The sequence below is a fragment of the Sturnira hondurensis genome, unplaced genomic scaffold (assembly GCF_014824575.4).
Source record: "Sturnira hondurensis isolate 20B ecotype Veracruz unplaced genomic scaffold, ASM1482457v3 Scaffold0014384, whole genome shotgun sequence".
Lineage (NCBI taxonomy): Eukaryota > Metazoa > Chordata > Mammalia > Chiroptera > Phyllostomidae > Sturnira > Sturnira hondurensis.
The window spans coordinates 2,539,395-2,557,934 of record NW_028087015.1 but is presented as its reverse complement, the minus strand read 5'-3'; the positions used below and the strand labels follow the sequence as shown (position 1 = coordinate 2,557,934).

Genomic DNA, 18,540 nt, shown 5'->3' with positions numbered 1-18,540 from the left:
TGACTGGAATTATCTCTAGTGTTATTCTCTCTCATTTCTAATATTGTTAACATATGTCTTTCTTTTTATCCTGATCAGCCTAGCTGGACGTTTATCAGTTTTATTGATTTTTTCAAGTAATCAGGTTTTGCTTTCATCAGGTTTTTTTTTGTATGTTTTTCTGCTTTTGATGTCACTCATTTGTGCCCTTTTTTATTTCTTGTGCTTATTCTAGATTTAGTTTCTTGTTATTTCTAGTTTAAAACTGAGCTGGAGTCACTGACTTAAGACCTTGTTTTCTAAGATAGGCATTTTAATGCTATAAATTTGTCTCTAAGCACTGCTTTAGCTGCATTCCAGCAAATTTCAATATGTTGCATCTTCATTTTCATTGAGTTCAAAACACTTCCTAATGTTCTGTTTGGCATTGTCTTTGATTCATTGATTAAAGGACAGTTGAAATACAATATTATATCAGTTTCAGATGTACAAATAGTGATTCAACAAATACTTAATATGTAATATACATGGGTTCTTTTAAATGTGTGTACTTAGTGTCCAAATATAGGAATTTTCAGTGATTTTTGTTAATGATTTCTAACTTCATTCCACTATGGTTAGGAACCAGTCTATATGATTTGATTCCTTTTAAATTTTCTAAAACTTGCTTTATGGCCCACAAGTCATACATATTCAGGTTTTGTGTGCACTCGAAAAGACTATCTCCTTCTGTATTTGGGTGAAATGGTCTGTAATCCCACTGAGGTCGCGTTAATTAATGCCGGTGTTCAGCATATGATTCATGGACTGGTCGGGTGCTCAGTAGGTTGCAGTGTCATCCTGAACACCAAAACAAAACAAAACAACAACAAAAAAAACGTTGCTGGCTTGGTCCAAGACAGAGCACATACGTAGGTTATAGGTTTGATTCCTGGTCGGGGCGTGTGTGGGAGGTAAATGATAGTTGTTTCTATCTCTTACTTTGTTTTTAACATCAATAAATGTGTCCTCAGGTGAGGATTTATAAAAATATATGTATACTTTGTGAATTTTATCTCTTTTTGGCACTTAATATTCTTGAGCTTGGTTCCAAGACGCATGTAAGTTACTTGGAAACTGCCAGGGAGGACTAGACCAGCCATTTATTTAGGGCTGATTCTGCCCCATTACTGAAGCAGCACATGTTTGAGTGCTTTGATTCCTGTGAATTATGCCTCTTTCTCCCACTGCCATGGCAACAGAATTTCCAGTCCTGTTTAAGCTTTGGGTTTTTTATTTTTTCCTTCCACCCTGTCTGGTGTGTTTTCCTGTGCTGGGGATAGTTTCTTCAGATGCCTATGCCGATCATTACTCAGCTATAGAAGCAAATACCCCACCGTGCAGATCTGTAGAGCTTTCTCTGTGAGCTTTTTTCTTTATACTCGTCCCTTTGACCTGTGGACACCGTACCCTCAGTGGACCCCCCCAGCTTCATTTCCTCAACTCAGGCCTCCTCTGCCTTGGTTCCCCTTCCTCTGTGTCAGCCAGTAAGCCTTTTCCAGACAGGAAGCTGAGGCAGTTAAGGGGCTCACTTCGTTAGTTGATCAGGGAACCCTGACCCACACTGCTTGTGTCCAGTGTCTGCAATCCCCTACATTTGTGTGTTTGTCACTGTGTTTTCTTATTTCCAGTGACATGGGACACATACGTCCTGTGATTCCATCTTGGCAAAAAGTGGATATCTGCTATAACAGTTTTTAACCTACATTTTCTGGCTACATAGCTTTTATTGATAATATATATTACTCTCTTCAAAAAAATTTAACCAGAATCTTGGAAAGGACTGGTACAAGTGATGAGTCCTACATCTTAAGCTTTATTATCTTTACAATAAATCCGTCTTTGGATCTTAGCTACAAAAAGAGGAAGGACAAGATCAGGCAGGACAGAGACTCTGGTCCAGTCTGTTCGGACCCTTTCCACGTGCCAGTAACAACCAAGGAAGGAGTTAGTGTTGACCAGCACCATGTGAGCTGAATCTTGCCTCCTTTTAGCTTTTCTCCTCACTTCAAGCTCCTACTAATTGCATGGTGTGAGAGCAAGCTAATTTTAAACACTTGAACTGAAGTTGAACTGAGGTACACCCTAATCAAGGTAGTATGATTATAAAACAAACCACAAAGCTAACAATTTAAGCTAAACAATTTCAACTTCAACCAGCAGCTTAGATTGTTGTCATGTTCAGGGTATGGTGATAGAAGAACCATTACATTGTGCAGTTGCATCACCAGTTTGGCTTGAGAGTTTCCTAGGTTCATGTGCATGAAGGCTCTTCATTCATTTTTAAGAACAGTGATCATAAGCAATAATAAATTAACAGAAGTAATGAATCTGTTCTTCAACTGCAATAATAAATCAGTAATAAAGAATATATTCTTTTAACTGCAGATTCCTTTCTCTGTGAAAGGAGCTGTGAAATCCTGGGAGGTGGGAGCAGGGCTGTCCCAAGCAAGGCTCTTCGGCACCTCTGTGTGAGTTAGGAAAAGGTGCTGCCTCCAGGCCATGCAGCCTCATGGGTGCCTGCCTTGGCAAATGGGGCTCAGTTTGGGGTTCGGGCTTCCTTGTCTCCTAGTCTGGGTATCTGTGCAATACGCAGGCAGCGCAGCTGTCCGCCAGGCACCAGTGGCAAGAAGCTGCTTCAACACCTGCCCCAGACTCAGCAGGCCTATTTGCTGAGTAGAGGGACTGAACAATCATTAAGATAATTATTGGCTTAAAAAAGGATGAAAGCCCAACTCTGAAATTCTGAGCTAATATAAATACGCTGCAGAGAAATAAGAATGACATGCCCACACGCAGCAGTATTTCAGACTTTGAAGGGGTTTTGGAGATGAGCTAGTGTTTCCCTTCCTGCTCTTTAACAGATGTGGAACCCCCAAAGTTCAAAGAGGAAGTGAGTAGCCCCACATCTCATATAAGAGGCTGAATCTGGGCAGGGCCTCGATGCCGTGGTGCCAGCCGGTGCTCTCTGCATGATCTGGTGCTCGACCATCAGCAATTTCCTTACCGTATTTGACTACCATTTTCCTAAATTTACATTTAGATTTTTTTCTTCTAAAGAGCAACTTACATTACACCCCATCTTGAAAATGCGGATAAAAAGATCAATCCTCTGACTCAATGATTACAGGATTTCCAAGTATCATTATGTATATTATTTGGAAAAATACAATGTTCATTTCCATGGAATTGTGGCTTCTGGCAGTTAATAATTCCATTACTGTTGATGAACCAACCACGATACCCGATTTAATGCAGTTTGTGGTTAAAGATGTCCTAAAAAGGCTGATGTAACCTTCATTATCAGCCCATGACTTTTAAAAGTATTATAGTCATTAAACAGTAAGAACATCTCCTAACATCACTCTAATATGATTTTCTGTTCTCCCAGGCCAGGTGGCAAAAGTTTAATGAGCAATTTAATTTCTTCATGAATAAATATGTCTTACTTTTTGCTCCAAGGGTTCGGGTAACAATGGTTCAGATGAAATATTATGGTTTTTGTTGGAGTTTTTTACCTTGAAGGAATCAAACCTGCCTTAGAAATCATGTCCAGGTTCTCCAAATCCTATGTCGTGACTAACTTCATTCCCTTACTAAGTACTGTTCATAAGAGCTGTGAACCTTAGAGCTAGGTGTCATTTTAGAAGTCATTTAATATCGGCTCATTTTCCTGGAGTGGCAGACAGCAGTGCTGCCCTAACAAAGTACCCTAAATTGGGTGGCTTAAACAACCCAAGTTCATTAACTCGCAGTTCTAGAGGCCAGAAGTGTGAACTCCCCCATTTGGGCCTGTTCTCTCTGAAGCCTCTGGGGGAGGGTCTGTCCCACACCCTTCTCTGGTGCTGCTGCCAGGGCTGGGGTTCCTTAGCCGTTAGACTCATCACTCCAGTTGCTGCCCACTGCCTCATGACATTCGCCCTGTAGGTATCCCATATCCCTTCTTACAAGGACGTCAGTCATATTGGATGAAGAGCTCTTCTTAATCCTGTATGACCTCATCTCTTTTTTACTCAGGCCTTAATTAAAAAATCTGATGTGCCAATTTAGCGTTTTCCACCGACATGGGAAGCAGAGACTGTCACAGGCTTCACAGGCTTCTGCTTCGGCGGGAGCCTCAGCAGCAGCCTTTGCTGTCTTTTTAGATGCTTGCTCAGTCTTTTTCGCTTCTTTGGAAGCCTGATGGCCTGTTCTCATGGAGCCTTCCGAACTTCAGGTTTCTCATTCCTCTTGGCCGTTACAGCAGCAAGAGCTGCACAGACCATGGCCCCGGGGACTTGTGCAGTGGGTTCTTCTCTTTTGTAGTTCTTCCAGCTGTCCCTTTTTGTGCTCTCTTCTGCAGAGGGCAGTCCAGATTATCGGTTGCAGATTCCCCTCAGAAAGGAATGCCCACTCACATCTTGCGTTAAGAAATTGAAACCCCTTCCCGTGTGCCCTGGCTTAGCACTTTGTGTACCCAGAGTAGACCTCATACCCACCGAAACTGCACAGTTCAACCTTCACAGTAGGGGAAGCCGGCCGGAAGGAAAGATGGCGAAGAGAACCGGGATGACCTCCTCTTAACTAGTTACCTCCTCAACAGCCCTGTTTCTAAGTAAGGCTGCATTCACAAGTACCAGGGCCCATCTTTTGGGGGGACACAAGTCTACCTCCTATGGCGCACAGCCCTACTATTTCTATGACTACAAGCGCTACTGGCTGTCCTGAGTCAGCTTCCCTTTCGGTGGGCTCTTGGAGTCAGGTAAAGTTTGCATACAGGGAATCATCATTTACACAAGCCATTCTTGTCCTTGCAAAGCTCATAGTCCCATCAAACAACAGATGATAAACAAGTCGGCCATTAGGTGCTCAGCAGGAAAAGTGAATCCTCAGCCATGTAGGACATGGCTGACGTGTGGTTGGGAGGCCTCTGAGGATATGACATACAAACTGGGTTTTGAAGGATGACAGTGAGTCAGACATGGGAATGGTAAGGAGGAGAATGTTCCAGGTGGGGGGAACAGCAAAAATCGAAGCCTCCAAGGAGGGAAAGAGCCAGCACCTGGGGACTGAAGGAAGAAAGAGGAGAGATGGTAGGAGATGAGATCAAAGATGTAGGCAAGAGCCACGACCTGATGGGCAATGAGTGGCTGCCAGGCTTTTTTGACAGCAACCCTGCTGCTAAGGAACACAGCTTTATCGATGTGCATACACACAACCGGCGGTGAAAGAGAAGGTAGTGAGTGGATAGTGGTCAGATTTTCAGTTACAGTTTGGAGATGGCATCTCAAGATGCTAATGCGCCGTGTGTGGGGTGGTGAAGGAGTTCAGGCTGGTGCTTGGCATTTCGGTTTGAACAGGTGTGTCAAAGCAGTGCCAACAGGTGAAATGGTGAAACCCAGGGAAAGAAAGATTTTGTTAGGGAGAGTGTGAATAAGCAGTTCAGAGTTTGACGTCTTCCAGTTCAGACATCTACAAGTCATCCACGTGGATATGTCACCTGGATCTGTCTCTGAGGCTCAGGGACAGATCTGTCTGACAGTATACATTGGGAAGTTGATGACTGTATAGATGGAATTTAAAGCCATGAAAATAGGTGAGGTTCGAAGAAAAGGAGAAGGGGGAGGAGAATGTTGGGGCGAGTTGCAAGGAACTGAAAACAGTCGTGCCATTACCGAGCATGTCAGTTAGCAGTATTTTGAGCATAGCATAGTGCGTAGCGCAGATGTGCACAGTGGACATAGTCAAGACCTGGAATCCTAGCAGGCCAGCGGGTGAATCTGTGTGCCTAGAGCAAGTCATTTAATGTCTTTGCGCTTCTGTTCTACATCTGCCAAACGCGAACCATACCGCCTACTTCACAGGGCCGCGAACCTGTGGGTTTCTTATCTGTTTCCTCCTGGGCATGTGTTTCAGGGCAATGGGGAAGAGAGGAGAGGACCAAAGAAAGAGATAGTTTGGAACAAGTCAAAGTTACTCTGTACTTTGGTTAAAGCCATCTACACAGAAGTCGTATTACACAGGCATTTAATTTAATTCAATACCTACCTGACTCCTCGGTGGGGAACTGTGTATTCCTTTACCCCTCAGTCGGTGTGCCCTGGGAGAGCCCCGTCTGTTGCCTTCTCAGTCAGTCTCATGTTCTGTGTGCTGTGTGCTTCCTTGGATTCTGTTTAATGACATTTATTTCTCATGTAACAAAGCTTCTAAATGCAAGTCAGTTTTTTCATCTGGGACCCAACTCAGGAAACAGCCATCCAGGGCAATTTTGACTCTCCTGAACTTGAGCTTTAATCACTTCAGGTACCTGATGGGCCGTGCGATGTTTGCATATTTATTGAAAAACCACTAGCAATAAAACAGATCACAGTTATGGTTCCTGGCTGGCAGTTCTGCACTGAGTTCACACCAGAGAGTGAGGTTCATGCATTAACTGCATCCCGGCTCAGTTTTAACAAAGTCTGGACCCGCTGAATCAGAATGGGGGTTGTAGGTGGGATGGAAGGTGGAGGGAATCCAATTTTAACAAACTTTCCTAAGATTCTTATGCAGATTAGAATTAGAGAACATTTCAATGCACTGGGAAAAGGTTGTTTCTCCATTTTAGATCACTGAAGCAATTTATTCAGTCACTGATCGTCACTAAGTGAAGTTGACAGAACCCATGCCATGTGAAGAGTGTCCTAGGACATGAATCGTCTCTGCTTTTTTAAATCTTAAGAGTCGTTCAATCAGGAGTTTCCAGAATTTTTTTGAACCAGGAGAAACTGGGAACACATTAAATTTCAAAGGATAGTAAAATATAGAAATAATGTATAGTAATAAGTCACATGTTCAACCTAAAATACTTAGTCTTTTTCATAGCAGTTTTTTTAAATCTTCGCTTGAGAATATGTTTTTATTGATTTTTAGGGGTAGAGGGAGAGAAACATTGACGTGAGGGAGGAACATGGCTCTGTTACTGCCCATACACACCCAGAGGGAACCTGGGTGTGTGCCCGACTGGAAATCAAACCCTCCACCTTTCCATGTGTGGGACGACTCTCCAACCAACCAGGCTGCTAGGCCAGGGCAAAACAGTTTTTGAAATGTGAGTTGCCCGTCGAAGTCTTGTGCTGCAAAAGTGGAAGATGTGAGTGTGTGTGAGTGTGTGTGTGTGTGTGCCTTTCATGAAGGCTTTCTAGAAGACAGGCAATCCTGCCTCCGTCTGAGAGTCACAGACAGTCCCTACACACTCTCTGTCACCCACTCAAGACCTGTCCTCTGCAGCCACAAATGCCGTGGGTTGCGCAGCCCGGGGAGTGCCACCCGGAAGACAGACGGCACAGATCTGCCAACGTTCCCACAGACATCGGGAACGTTGGGTCATGGGTTACGTGGTTTGGGGGAGGAGAGTCAGGTTCCCCCCTCACAGCAGGGCTCTGTAGAGTCGGCAGTGGTGCTCCCTGCCCACCCTCTGCCCCAACCTGCACCACCCGAGCCTCAGAAGCGATTTCCTGTCTTGGATAACCTTGGTCTCAGGGGGAGTAGGAAGTCATAAACCTCTGTACTGGGTCGAGCACGCTCTCTGGGAGTGGGGGACTTGGCTCAAACCCTTGATCTGCATGTCCCCCGTACCTTCCTTGTGACTTCTTGGAATCTTTGACCTTCTTCCTCAACGTTTCCTGAAATCAGCCTCTCTGTCAAAATGTGCTGCTCAGTTTGGCACACTTCAATCTTGTACCCATCCCCGTTCTGTTAAAGGAAGTCCAATTACTTATGATTTTGTGAGTTCAAAAATGCCACTCAAGGTTTAAGGAGTACATTGTACACAGGCACTGGAGTCCTCTGTCACCACACTGGTTTCCTCGCCTCTCTGGCTCCACCTGTCTCCCAAGGGTCCTTGGTCCTGACCTCTGACACTCTGCTGCCGGCTGTAGACCAGTATTTTCCCCAACAAGTTTGCTTGTATTAGGCCTACCTTGAAAACAAGTCTACCTTGAAATTCTGGTGAATAAAAATGTTTTTAAAATAAATGCATATTTTAAATTGTGTTTTAATTAATTTGTTTTGAATAGCTGTTACATCCATATGGTTTCTCTCCTCAGTGACAATGTAGTCCATTTCTTGTGTATCCTTCCAGAGGTGTTTTATCTGCAAGCAAATTAATTCCTATTCATTTTATCTCCTTTTTAGGCAATTGGTAGCTTACCATACACAGGGCTCTGAAGTTAGCTTTTTTCACTTAATATTACAGTGAAAATTTCCTTCACCTCATCCCTGTCATGGGTGGAAGGGGAAGGAGCAGGCCCTGTGCTGCAGGGCGGATGGATGCCAGGAGTCTCTGGGTGAGCCGGGCTGTGCTTCAGGTCTGCGTGGGGAGGGAGGGTGGCTTGGTTTCTCAGAAGGGTCAGAGGAGAGGGTGGAACTCAGCTGGGATCCTAAAGGAACTGGGGAGAGGACGTGCCTTTCTTCCGTTGCCCTCCTCCCGTCACCAGGTGAAAGAGGCCAGCTGGAGCTGAGGCCTCCAGCCTCCCCCAAGGAGCAGGCTAGCCATGGTCTTTTCGCCAGGTACAGACTCATTCACTTTCTGGTAAACTCTGTCTGGAGTCACTTTAAATATTTTAGGATTTTAAACCCTTCATTTCCAGGCTTGAAAATAAAGGTGGGTGGAGAGATGAAGTGTTCTGGGGGAAAGTGGCTAGTATAAACAGGGCCTCCAGGCGTGGCTTCAGGGATTTGCCACTTTTCTGCTGAGGTTCAGTCACCCAAAGGATCTCCAAAAAAATCCATTTTGCGAGCCCAGAGTGGCTAGGCCATTAGTTCCACCCAAGGCTTTTTAAAAATTTTTTAATCCTCACCCTAGGACACATTTTTACTGATTTGAAAGAGAGAGAGAGAGAGAGAGAGACATACCCACAATCTAGGTGTGTGCCCTGACTGGGAATTGAACCAGCAGTCTTTTGATGTACAGGATGTCACTCCAAGCCACAGAGCCACCCGGCCAGGGGTCCACCCAGGACTTCTTCGAAAGATAAACCACAGTCAAAAACACAGAGAGAGTCACTTAAATAGAAGGAAGCAAGGTTCCTGGCTGCAGAGCTCCGAAGTCCAGTCTGCTTCTGTGTGTGTGCGTGTGTGCGTGCATGTGCGTGTGTGTGCGTCCTCACACAGGTGCGCTTTGCTGAAGGGCTTTTCTGAGGTGAAGCGGAGTTCATGAGCCGAGACAGAGCTGAGCTGTCCGAATTGGTTTCAGCTGACAGCCTTTGTTAGCGGAGGCTCCGCTCCTGCTATATATCTTGTTCTTTTTTTCATTTTCTTTCCGAATTCATTTCTTGAGCTCAGAGCCTCAAAAGATAACAAGGTTTTAAAATGACTGAGTATGCTCACAGGCTCCATGGAGCCTGACTTCCCCCGTGTCCTGTTCGGAGCGAGACTTCAGGTCCTTGTTTTCCAGGCCAAGTCCCCTAGAACAGGGCAGGGCACCAAGTCTGTTAAAACCCTTAGCTGGGAGAGGAGGGAAATGAAGGTTGGAGAACAAGAAAGGTGAGGGGAAAGGGTGGGCCAGAGGCATGGGGGAAATGCTCACCAGTAATGGCTACCTTATAAAGCATGCTCGAGCAATCTTAAAATTGCACTGAAGTTTGGGATTGCTCAGCAAATTCCTTTTTGGTAATAGACTCCTCGTATGCTCTGGTTCACTGTCTCCTGGCCCACGCCCGGTGGCCCCTGTGAGTACCTGCCAGGCCCTTGCCCCACAGATCAGTGCGTGCTCTCCTTAGGTCTGTCCCGCCAAGATCTGCCTCTAGGCAAGACCAGAGTCAGAGTGAAGCACAGCCCAAGTGCACAGAGGGAAATATCACAGACACTGGAAGAACTGCAGGACATAGGCCATAGGTGACTATGGGACCTGGGGCCATGTGGGGACAGATCACTGAGGTCTGAAATGGGGATGGGGAGACCATAAGGAGGAAAGCAGGAAATTGATTGACACGGGAGCCCTCCTGGCTAAGGCACCTGGGCTGGTCCTTACAGGCTGCTTGCCTGCCCTTTGAGATGGCAACAAGGGGCAACCTCCAGCTTACCAAGTGGGACGCAGAGCAGCCTGAGCCAATGCCGAGGAGAGCCTGAGGGGCTCAGGGAGCCAGGAGTGTTGGAATGGATTTGTCCCTCAAGAGAACCCGAGACACTCCCTTAAGGATAAGACAAGGAGTGGGTGGGCGTTTTCCAGAAGCTCAGGGGTGGCTGCAGTTGACAGGATGGTGTGCTGCCACTGAACTGGTATCAGGGATTAGTATCAGGGATTCATGGTCAAATCCATGAATGGCGGACAGTAAGTGGATGGAAGGAACCTAACGTAGGGGGAAAGTGCACACTGGTTTATAATGATAGAGACTGGAGAACTTCAGACTTGACCTTCAGAAAGCTCTTCTCCTCCCATAGCTTATCATCCAGACCAGAAAACTGTCACCAGTAGCCCGGACTTGTACTCCCACCACCACCAAGTCCTGCTCAGTGAGTGAACAATCCTCACAGATGTGAGAAACTCTCTCCATCCTCAGGGCTACTGCCTGCATTCAGGCCCTCACTGTACTCGTTCAGATTAGTCCAGGAGCCTCCTGTCTCTCTCCCTCCCTCCAAACCCAGCTCACTGGTCTTTCTCAACTCAGGCTGCTCATGCCACTTCTCTGCACGAACTCTGTCAGTGGCTTTCCATTGTCCTGAGAGCGAGGCCCCACCCCAGGACATGCGTGCAGATGGGTGGCTGAGCTGGCTTCTGCCTGCCTGTCCTCTCTGTGCACCCAGCTCTCCCAGCCTGCCAGGCTGCTGCTGGTCCGTACGCTCATCTTCCCTGTTCCCTCAGCCTCAAATGTCTCTTCTTCTAGGTGTCATGGGTCTGGTCTATACCTGCTCTACTTTTAAGTGTCAGTACAAGCAACATTTTCTCAATGACACTTTCCTGAACTGCTTCCCTCTTGTGCTCCCACTATACCCAGGTCATCCCCTGTCATAGCAAATCTATTGTGTCTCATGTTACCAGTTCAAGGTGCAGAACGTAGGGGAAATTCCTTTCCCCTACGATGTATATTTTTGCAATGCATATGTGACAACTCTTCAATGCATATGTATATTTTATTACAAATGTAAAAATACTTATTTTATACACTATCAAAGTGTTCAAGTTATAAAGTGAAAGTTCTCCCTCCTCTGTAAATAAATCATTGTTGACACTTTGTATACATCCTTCTTGATCTTATCCCACACACATACAAAGCTCATGGAATTATCATTCTGAGCCCCAGGGTGTGGATAGGGAAAAGTTCACTCTGCATCTCACCTCTCCTCTGAAGTCAAGTCCAAGACAAGCTCTGTGAGTGATGCAGTCACAGGCATGCCAACACTGAAACTTGATCCTTTCACTGGGGCCCTTGTTGTCTGTTACTGTCATTGTTGGTTCTTGGGGTAAAGGGGCAAGAACAGCTCTCTGCAGTCTCCCCTGTTCCCCTACCTTGGCAAGGACCTGTCCTCTGTCCTCTGGCTCCCTAGGTAGTGAAAACTCAGACGTGAGCCCTTAGGGCTGGAGGGACCCACCCCATCAGTGCAGTCCCTCCTGCACACTGTCACCGACTGCTTTCTGTCTCGCATTTCTGACTGTGCCTCTTGCTTTAAAAGCATTCATTCTCGGCCCTGCTCAGGCACTCCCTTGGTTGGAGCGTCCTCCTGATACGCCAGGGTTGCTGGTTCGATCTCTGTTTGGGGCACACACAAGAGGCAACCAATGAATGCACAACTGAGTGGAACAACAAATCAGTGTTTCTACCTCTTTCTTTTTCTATCCCTTCCTCTCTCTATCCAAAATCAATAAACATAAATACATAAATGAAAGCATTAACCATCCCTGCCATCATCTGTACAGTCCCAAGCTGGCACTCCGACTTCCAAGGCCCTCCATGACCTGGCCCTGGGGTGCGCTGGGCGGACTCTTGCTCCTGTCCGTTCTTGTCTTCTGGTCACACACCCCATTCTGTGGCCCTATTCTGGGTGTCAAACCCAGGCCCAGACAACCACTGTACCCATTTCCCCAGGGCCCAGGGCTTGGCCCAGTGAGGGGCAAGGCCACAGCCTGACCAGCTGATGGTTATTTTCCTGGACTGCCTGATGGAAGGTGTCCTACTGATGGAGCCGTTGAGGCCAGCACCTCTGGCCAGAGCACTGAGGGAAGCGGCCAGAGAGCCATGGAGGACACCTTTAGCACTTGGATCCCACCACGTTGGAAGCTGGCAGAATCCCTGAATGGTCCAGTTAAAAGAGCCGATGAACTCCCCTTTGAGGACTCAGCTACTTCCGATTGTGTTTCTATCACTTCCATCCATCCTTCCGGCCTGCGCTGCGTTTTCCTCCTCTGCGTGTGTGCTCTGTGCTCTGGTCAAGCTCTGCTCGCTGGTTCCCTTTCCTGACCTGGCCTCCTCACTGGGGTCGCCATCTTCACCACGTCCCCTCCACTCCCATTTCTCCAAACCCACTGCTTCTTCAGTGCCCAGCACCCTGGGCCGCCTCCACAAAAACTTCCTTCGGGTATTGTCTCAGTCCATACAGGAAGCTTGTAAACAACAGGCATTAACTGCTCACACTTCTGGAGGCTGGAAAGTCCAAGATCAAGGTGCCAGCGTGTTTGGGTGAAGGCCTTCATCCTGGTGTGTAGCCAGCATTTTTTCACTGAGTTTTCCAAGGTGAAAAGCACGAGGGAGCTCTCCAAGGCCTCTTATAATGTAAGGAACAATGGACCCATTCCCGAGGGGTCTACCTCAGGACTTGTGCACTTCCCACAGGCCCCATCTCCTAACACCGTCATCTTTGGAGGGTAGGATTTTAAAATACAATTTTAGGGGAACACATTCAGACCGTAGCAAATATTATAACCAAATGGTTAGACACCATTCCTCTCCCTGTGCACTGCAGCTTGGCCCAAAACATTCTGAGGTAACAAGCACGTACAGTGTTCAAAGAGAGCTGTGGGCTCTCCAGAGTGGGAGCACAGTAGTCTGGTGGGGCTGCCCACACAGCCCAAGACAAGGCAAACGGCGCACCATTTTTCATAGAAATTGATTTTTCTCCAACATCTATTACTAAGATAGATCCATCTTACTTTGAACTTGGAATGTGCTGCAGCACAAAAAAAACACAATAAGCATTCAGCAGCAAGGTCAGTCAAAGGTATTGATGCTCAGAAACGCAAATTGTTTCGTTCTGATCTCAGTGAGAATCTACAATGGCTCTGCCGTTTGCTCAAAACTCCCTCCAGCCATCTCTGCCTTGTGTGGCCCGTTGTTCGGGAGGAGGCTGAAGAGCCGTAGTCAGGACCTACCACTTCACAAACCTATCACTGGCCTGTTTTTCTTTCAGGGTTATAGGTCTAACTAAATTTTGAAATAAGCAAACCAGTCCAATTCTGAGGGTTCAAGTGGACGCACATTACTAAGGTAGTTCCAGCTCTAATTCTGTAAACCCAGAAGAGGCTGCAGGATAGATACAACGTGGTGGAACCTAGTCAGTCGGTCTAGTTGTTGTATACAAAACAAGCGGAAAAATCACAATAGCACACGGAGCCTCTTTCCTCTTTTGCGAAGTGGGGGATGATATTATCTACCTCACAGAGTTTTTGGTAAGAATTAGAAATAATGCTTATAATGTACTTAGTGCTGAATCTGATAGACAGATTGCTAGTTTTGTTAACATTGCCAGCTATTGCTTCTCATAAGAACCCCCAGAGACGTATAAACCAAATGCTGAGGGGATGCTGGGGAAGGAAGTGAGAGAGACTTCATGAAGGCTCCATGCATTTAGAAGAACGTTAAGGAAGGGTACATTTGGGTTTCACTAGGTGAAAGGGGAAGAAAGACCTGGTCGTAGGATCCACCTCTAGCCTGGAGAACATTCCCCTTGCTCCCAATCCATCCCCAGAGCATGGATGTCTTTCCCATTAATTCAGTTCTTTTTGTAACATCACCAGCACCTCTGTTCATGTAATAGTGACCTCACACCATCCACACCCAACAAAACCCCATCAGACACTGTTATAATTTCTCTTTTGTTTCTGTCGTGCATGTTTTAAAGAACTCTAGAGGAGAATGATAGCCTATGATAGCTACCAGATAGTTGCCACTTTTGTTTCTCTTCCTTTGTTCCTAAAGAGGCAAGCACCCTTCTGATACTGCTTTCCTACTGTCTGGAGAACTTCCGAGGAGAAATCTGCAGCTATTCGAACCGCTGTTCCTGACAAGATGTGCATTGGTGTTCTCTAACAGATTTCAGGATTTTTTTCTGTCATCAGTCGTCAGCGGTTTGGTTATGATATGTCTGGGTGTGGATTTATTTGTGTTTATCCTGCTGGAGTTGCTGACTTTCTAGAGTCAGTTGGTTTGTGTATTTCACCCAATTCAGGAAGTTCTCAGCTGTGGTTTCTTCAAATACATGTTTGTTGTTTTTTTTTAACGAGACCCCTTTTCCTTTTCTACTCTGATGATATAAATTTAGACCTTTTGGTATGGTCCCACAGGTACCTGAAGTTACCCACAGATTCATACTTTTGATCTTCTTTCGCTCTTTGTTGCTCAAATTGAATGATTTCTATTGATATATCTTGATGTTCACCGCCTTTTTCTCTGTCATCTCCATTCTGCCATTAAGCCCCTTCAATTAGTTCTTTTTGTTTGAAATTCCCCACTGACTCTTCTATTCCTTCACTGAAACTTCCTTTCTGTTCATTCCAAGAATATTCGCCCTTACCTGCTGCAGGAGTTTCATAGTAGCTGCTGCTGAATCTTAATCAGATAATTCCAACATCTATGTCATCTCTGTGTTAACATCTGTTCCTTGTCTTTTCTCTTGCAAGTTGAGATTTTCCTGCTTCTTTATGTTCCAAGTGATTTTGGATTATGTATCAGGCATTTTGACGATTACATTATGAGACTTTGGCTGTTGTTTAAAATATGTGGAGGTTATAGGCCTAACTAAAATTTTGAAATAAGCAAACCACTCCAATTTTGAGGGTTACAGTGGACGCACATTACTAAGGTAGTTCCAGCTCTAATTCTGTAAACCCAGAAGAGGCTCTGGGTCTTGTTGGTATTTTCTTTGAGAAGGCAGTTGGTGCATTTGGGTTCAGACTGCAAGTTCCTGACCAGCCATTTGTGGGCTTCAGTGTCAGGCCCTCCTCAAAGCCTCTGCAATGCTGTTCAGATCTGTCCCAAGGGAGTGCCACCAGCTTGACACTTGGGTGGTGTTTACCGCTGGGTTCAGCTCTCAGTGCTGTTAATATGTGTTAGTATTACATCTACGAATGTGCAGCTTGGTGTTGAGCTCAGGGGTTCCTCTCGCTGTTACTACGAGGAGAGCGGTTTTCTGCCCTAGATTGTCTGTCTGTCTGCGCTGGGTGTCTCCTCTCACTGTTGTCCCCTTCTGGCTCCCCCTCCCCACCCACCCCAGTCACCCCAGTGCCCTGGCAATCACACATTGAAGTGGGAGACCTTCTAAGCTGCCCGCTGGCTAATGAGGGGCACTTCTGGTGCTGATCTTCTTCCCCTGTCCTCCTGCTACTCTCTGCCCCCCAGAGTCCTGAGATTGCTGCTCCTTGCAGCCTGGTCCAGCTTTGCAATGGGTTTCAGTGGGGTAAAAATAGGGGTGGACCTTCGTGCTCCATTTTTTCCAAAACCGAAAACCTGATACTCAGAATTAAACATTGATAAATCTTGATGTCTTCTCTTCCAGCATATTTTCTTTGTGAACACATACACACAATTGTAATCACACCCTGTGCATATTTTAGCAGTTTACTTTTTTCAGTATCATTGTAAGAATCTCACCAAATATTTTTAACATACGAGTCAAATATCTTAAATCTAATTTCAAAGTGTTATGTATTTATTGTTGAAATGTTGGAAAAAAGAGAAAATCATAAACAATAAAATAAAAAAAAAGTATGTGTGGTCCCACCACCCAGAAATAACTGTTAACATTTTGATGTGTATACTTCCAGCCTTCTAATCCTTGTATACATCTAAATTGCTGTGTGTATTACTGTGAAACTTGGTTTTATTTACTTGATACATTGTGAATACTTTCCATACTATTAATAATCTTCTGTACCATATTTTTTTAAAGGATTTTATTTATTTATTTTTAGAGACAGGGGAAGGGAGGGAGAAAGAGAGGGAGTGAAACACTAATGTGTGGCTGGCTCTCACATGCCCCCAACTAGGGACCTGGCCCATAACCCAGGCAGGTACCCTGACTGGGAATCAAACTGCTGACCCTTTGCTTTAAAGTCTGGTGCTCAGTCCACTGAGTCACACCAGCCAGGGCTTCTGCGGCACATTTTAAAGGCTGCATTGTAATTCATTGCGCGAATATACCAGAATATATCAGAATATTTTAAATAACCGGAAATCATTATAAATTTAATTTGCTCATAAATTTTCTTTTTATAAGAAAATATTTAATCAACATTTTTTAGCTTTCATAGAAATGACAAATTTTGAACATCTCCACTTTTTATTCTCAGGATAAATCCTAGCATACAATTGCTGTGACAAACATTTTATATCTATTGTCAACTTGTCAGTGAAAGAGAACATATGTATTTATATGATTAATATATCTCTGCATTTATTCCAAATTAGGTATCATCATTTAAAATATGTATTCTAATCTAGTAGATTAAAATTGGCCATTAATAAATTCAATTTAATTGCTATTTTGTGCATACTATCAAATGTTTTATGACTGAATAATATTTCAAAATGTAAATGGAACATTTTTTAAAAGTTTTGTTTATTTTTATTCATTTATTTATTTTTCTTTTAAATTATATTTTATTGATTATGCTATTACAGTTGTCCCAGTTTTTCCCCTCTGCCCCCCTCCACCCAGCACTCCCATTTTCCTCAGGCAATCCCCCCACCGTTGTTCATGCCCATGGGTCATGCCCATAAGTTCTTTAGCTACTCCATTTCCTATACTGTACTTTACATCCCCATAACTATTCTGTAACTACCTATTTGTACTTCTTAATCTCCTTATATCTTCATCCATTTCCTCACACTCCCCTCCCATCTGGCAATCATAAAAATGTTCTCCATATCCATGAATTTTGTCTCTGTTCTTTTTTGCTTAGTTTGTTTTTTAGACTCAATTGTCACAGATATGTATTTATTGCTATTTTATAGTTCACAGTTTTGCTTTTTTTCTTAAATAACTCCCTTTAATATTTCATATAATAACGATTTGGTGGTGATGAATTCCTTCAGTGTTTTTCTTCTCCGGGAAGCTCTTATCTACCCTTCGATTCTAAATAATAGCTTTGCTGAATAGAGCAATCTTGGCTGTAGGTCCCTGCTTTTCATAATCTTGAATGTTTCCTGCCAATCCCTCTTGCCTGTAAAGTTTCTTTTGAGAAAGTTTCTTTTGAGTCTTATGGGAACCTCCTGTAAGTAAGTAACTGTTTTTCTGCTCTTAAGATTCTCTCTTTATCTTTAACCTTTGGCATTTTAATGATGATGTGTCTTGCATGGGCCTCTTTGCATCCATTGTGTTTGGGACTCTGTGCTTCCTGCACTTGCTATCTACTTCCTTCACCAAATTAGGGAGTGTTCTCTCATTATTTTTTCAAACAGATTTCCAATTTCTTGCTCTTTCTCCTCTCCTTCGGTTACCCCATGATGCAAATATTGTAAGGCTTGAAGTTGTCCCAGAGGCTGCCTATACTATCCTCATTTTTTTAAAATTATTTTTTTCTTCTTGTTGTTCTGATTGGTTGTTTTTTACTTCCTTATGTACCAAATCATTGATTTGATTCTCAGCTTCATCCACTCTACAGTTGTTACCTTATAAATTGTTCTTGACTTCAATTATTGTACCCTTTGTTTTTGATGGGATCTTTTTTTATGCTGTTGAGGTCCTCACTAAGTTCCTAGAGCATCCTTACAACCAGTGCTTTGAACTCTGCATCTGATAGATTGCTTATCTCCATTTTGTTTAGCTCTTTTTCTGGAGTTTTGATCTGTTCTTCCATATGGGCCATATTTTTCTTGTCCCCTCATTCTAGCAGGCTCCCTGATTTTGTTTCTGTGTATTAGGTAGAGTTGCTATGGCTCCCTGTCTTGGTAGTGGCCTAATGTAGTAGTTGTCCTGTAGAGTCCAGTGGCACAGCCTCTCCTGTAACACAAGCTGGGTACTTGAAGTGCACCATTTGTATGGGCTGAGTATACCATCCTCTTATAGCTGAGCATTAATTGCTGCTGGCAGCTCAATGGGAGGGATTTACCCAGGCCAGTCAGCTGCAAGGACAGGCTATGACCACTGACCACCCACCTCTATCTTCCTTGGAGGATCAGCTGTGCAGGGACAGGGTGGTGCTGCTCCAACATTGCCTGTAGCTGTCCACTGGGTGTGCAGGCTCTGGCACTTCCCCGGTGGTACAGGCCAATATTAGCACCCACTTTTGTTCTTCACAGGGCCACCCTGCCTGAGCTATAAGGCAATCTGAGATGGCTGCTACTTGTGCTG

General features: G+C 44.7%; 1 pseudogene; it reads right to left on the bottom strand.

Annotated features, from left to right (window-relative positions):
* Positions 1–4,064: 4,064 nt before the first annotated feature.
* Positions 4,065–11,425, bottom strand: LOC118998836 (60S ribosomal protein L24-like; annotated as a pseudogene).
* Between the last annotated feature and the right edge of the window lie 7,115 nt (positions 11,426–18,540).